The sequence below is a fragment of the Ctenocephalides felis genome, unplaced genomic scaffold (assembly GCF_003426905.1).
Source record: "Ctenocephalides felis isolate EL2017-DRISC unplaced genomic scaffold, ASM342690v1 CF-g0.4_SCAFFOLD_01492, whole genome shotgun sequence".
Lineage (NCBI taxonomy): Eukaryota > Metazoa > Arthropoda > Insecta > Siphonaptera > Pulicidae > Ctenocephalides > Ctenocephalides felis.
Genome location: NW_020537646.1, coordinates 43,823,508 through 43,828,436, shown reverse-complemented (window position 1 = coordinate 43,828,436; position 4,929 = coordinate 43,823,508).

Here is a 4,929-nt window from a genome sequence, read left to right as displayed (position 1 = left end):
TTTGGGAATGAAGAATATATAGAATTATAGTACAAAAATATACAAATAAGCCTGCAGATTTAAATTATTTAAGTTTCATAAGTATACCATCAAAACCTTAATTATAATGTTTACATAGAAGGGACTGTTATGATGTAAATTTTGTATATATATCATATATGTATATATACTAGCTGACCCGTAAACGTTGTTTTACCATAAGGAGAATCCAAAAATTGTCATTTCAAACTTTCAAAAAAGTTGATATTTTGGTGTCTCTAGTAACACTTTTGACTCGTTTAATAATGGTTTTGCGTATGAATAAAACTACGAATAAAACTACTCACTACAATTAAATCACATTCATCTAAAACATCCTGTTACATTTTATTGAACAAAATCTGTCAAAACATTTGACAATTGATGTATTAGCCACCGTCTATTGTTTAATTTTAAATTATGCTATTACAAAAAATGTTTTAATTGAAAATGTAAAGTTTCTAAGCGATTTTGGTATAATATCTCACATTTCCCATAATTACTTGGTTACCAGAAATATTTCAAGATTAAAAAGGCCAAATCGGTTCAGCTGTTTTCGAGTTCCAGCATACCTAACATAATTTCGAGTTGCATTTTTATATATAAAAAGATTATAGCTTCAATTTCGACGTTATTCAAGTACTTTATCACAAATCGAATACATCACAGAGACGCTTTAGGAATCTTGTTTTATTCAACTGTACAAAAACAGTAGTCTTAAATGTAAGTCATTTAACAATTTTAATTTTTAGTTTAATTTTATTTTTAGGTGCGCCTTTGTTTAATAACTGTTCACTTATTTTTGTTTTGTTTTAATTTTAATTTGTAGTGCACTGAAGATTATATAGGGATCGTTCAAGTATTACGTAAGCAGATTTATTACAATTATTTACCACCCCCCCCACCCCTTTGTCAGCAAAAGTAAGCAAAGCTCTTACCCCCTACCCCCATGCTTACGTAAACATTTTGCAATTAATGTAAAAAATAAAAATACTATTTATGACGTAATCATCATCTAGACTCCCCTGCCCCCATGTCAACCCAAAATAAGCAAATCAACAACCCCCGCCCCCCTATAGTGCTTACGTAATACTTGAACGGCCCCTATATGATTATATGTAGAAACGTAAGGAAGTAATAAAAATTCTATAAATTTCTGCGATTTTTGTTTGATGAATTGCCTTGTAGAATTTGCATCCACATCTCAACAAAAAAAAAATATAAAAAAATATCATATAAACATAACATAATATTTGTGTGTATATGATTGGGTGCATAAAGTTACGAGTTTTGACAAATTGTTTCATAATTTTTCATTTTTGTATCATAGTTTTAGTATAATTGTTGTATTTGACACGTATTATTAGTAATGTAAATTTCAATTGAGACACTATCAAATCTTGAGTGATAAAAGCATTATTGTAATAGTTGTTATAAAAACTACATTAAAAACAGTTATTGTAAATTACGATCGTAATCCATTTCTTTTCTTTGAATATCGTTGACCTCTTCCATGAGCTTTGCATATAATTACTTTTGGGCGCCGCTATACATTGCGGTACTCTGTAGATTTGTGCCATCGAGTAATGCGAAATTATGCATAAATCAAAATCTTGATCTTCAAGCCGCACCTTCGGACAGAAGATTGAGAAAAAATATTAATTTTCTGCCCCACTATCTACCTGGGCACCCACCTTTCTCTCCAGAAATGATTCATTTCATACGCATCGAGTCTGAATGGTCTTTGCGAAGATGGAAACCTCAATTCATATTATTATAAGTCAACTATTGCAATTATAAAAAATTATCAAAAATGTCTCTTTATTGAGTTCTTACAATACAAGCATTCCGATAAATTGTAATCAATAGTAGTCAAGAATAACGATTTTTTGTCATAAAGGTGCAAGAGTTACCGCGTTACAATAAAGGATAATGTTCACTTCAGCCATAACTACATATTCATCTTTTTCACATTTTGTCATAATATAGGATATGAATTTTTATATAAGCTATCTATTTGTCTTTATATTTATGTTTATATACTCTTGGATATATCTATTCTATTTATACAGTGTTCTAACGCTTTTACCATTAACTTTATTGTAGTTGTTATATAAATGTTACTTCTTTGGACCAGACTTTGATGTGCTATAATATTATTAGTGTCTTTTGTTTGTTATGATTTTAGGTTACTAAAATTGATACTTTAAATAATACTAAAATTGTGTAATAAGCCTTACTCAAATTATTTCTAATATTGTGCGATTGTTATAAAATTTATGTAGTTTCAAAACACATTTTGATAAATTAATGGTGTATTTGTCATTTAAAAAAAGGAAAATATGGTCGTCCAATGATGAGCAATAAAAGAACAATATGGAAACGCATACAGCCAGTCTTTTGATAGTATTCAGAGTCAGATGCATAATTACAACTTCCAGTCTTACTTAGATCAGATTATTCAAATTTTGCCTAGACCAATTGAGAAGTAGGTAAACATGTTTTTTTGTTATATACATTCGTAAAAAGTTAGACAAAACCAACTTTTTGAAAAAGTTTGCAATGGACAACTACAACTTCCTTAAATTATCTCAGATTCTACTTTTTGAAAAATCAAATAGCACATTTTCTTTCCCATAAGTATTTTAATAATGGATTTAAAATTTTAAATCAAAATAGACTTACAGAAGTAAGCATCACAAGGCTTTGTAATCACAATATCCTTGGTTCAGATGCACATTGTTGACAACCAGATGCCAATCCGCAATGATATCCCTTTTCACTTGAAATTCAAAGTGAAAATAGCCCTTCCTGCAATAAATTAAAAGCATATCAATACTAATAATAAGAAAAATTATTAAGTTGAATATAAAAAATGTAAAATTGATAGGACTTCAACTTAACAGCTTATACTACTCTTAGCTCTGATTTCTGTTCAAAAAAGTAGATGTACAATAAAATTTTTCTTTAAAATTAGAAACTAGTTTTCACCAGTTGTTCTTCAATCCATTACAAATAGTGTAATACACATATACAAACTCAGATACCCACTATCGCATATCAGGTCACCTGTGTTATATCTTGTTATCAGTATTGGACTTGATAACATTTCGTCTCGTGCTCAGTAGGTAATACGTCATAAAGGAGAATTACTTATGAGCACAATTAGTTTATAAATAAGTTTTGAGGTATTGCACATTTTCTGACATATTGACGTCAATAATTAATCATACTCTCTTGTTCGGTTTGCTTCGTTATTTTTTTAGTTTGATCTCAAAGTTTTATGAATCATCCAGAAAAATCTAGTTAAAAATTCTATTTAAATGAATTGTACAGAACAAGAGATTCCTCTTAGGTTTTTTCACTTCTAATCATTTTGAAATATAGATCAAGAAATTGTTTCCAATTAAAAATAACCCATTTCAAGTACAATTGGATATCTCTCACACTATTATTCCCTGAATAGAGTTCGATTTTAACTCAGCATATGGACCTGCCCTAAGGCAGCACTACCCACTACATTACCATTGTCAAAAATGAATTTCTATTAGTAGTAGTACATATAATTGATTTTGAAGCAATTTTAGATAAGAATAAGTAAATATAAAATATGTCATATAATCTTGTTAGCGAAGTAGATTATCCTAGTGTTCACTTTCGTTTAAATTTTTTACAATTACACACTTTCTGAGCATAAGGTTCCATGACAAATTGCTAAAAGTGTCCACTCAAAAAGACGCGCTTGAGGGATATTTGTTTTTACATTAATTCTGGCGCAAAAAGCATATAGTAGGCGAAAGTATTTTTGGATTTTTATAATTTAGAAAGCTATTTAAATATATTATCAACGCCAAAAATTTTTCCAAACCAGTTTATTTTGTCTATTAAAAATTATGTTAAAGTCTATACGAGTATATAGTTTTGTTTTGTTATATTAATTTATATTGGAATGGAATTTATATTGCTAACTATAAATGTAAGGAATATCTCTATTTTTATAATTTTTAGTAGCAGTAAAAATTAAGTAGTTGTTCATGGTAAAGTTTGGGCAGAATAATTCAATGTAACTTGATCAATAGTTTTGAAGGTGTGTAGTATTTCAATAAAAGTATAATGTTTGTAATAAATATGCATTTATTTATCATTTACTTATATGAGTGTAAGAAGTTTGATGAGATAAAATTTTATTTAGAAAATAAAAAATGTAATGTAATGATTTAAAAATGAGTCTTGGAATAACTATTATCGAAATTACTTAAGTGTAAATATGATATGACATTCAACTAAATTAAATACCGTATGCAGTAAATGAAACATTATCTATTTTGACACATTTTAATATTCAAATTACCATTATTCGTGGCACCAAAAATTAGTTCAAGTTCTTTTCTAGACCTATAGTGGTATGTCAAGGGCAACTTCGATGCGGGCATGTACTTGTAGATGGCAAAACTCTGACAACGAAATAATAAATTTTGATAAGTTTTAAATGTGTTTTAATGATGCTAATAAGCAAAATTTTGAAGATGGCCAAATTCCTCTTCAGCAAGAATAGCTTGAGAGTCATTAACATCAACAAAAGTTTAACACCAATTTATATTGAATTGCAAACGTTCTGAAGCAAAACAATTTTAGCATTTCAAGCTGAATTCAAAATTAAAACTTAATGCATAATAATATAAAAGTTAGAAAACAAAATTGTGCGTCATAGATGCTTAATATTCAACTATTTAAATAATAATTACTTTGATTAACATAAATTAAATTGCGGAAAATTACACAATTATCCATGTATAAAATGCAAAACAAAGCATCTCATATGATGCCAGGGATATCAGCTCGTTTAATTAAGCGCTTAACTAAGGTTGCACAAAGATGGAATTAAAAATTTACCACGACTAAATTGGATTT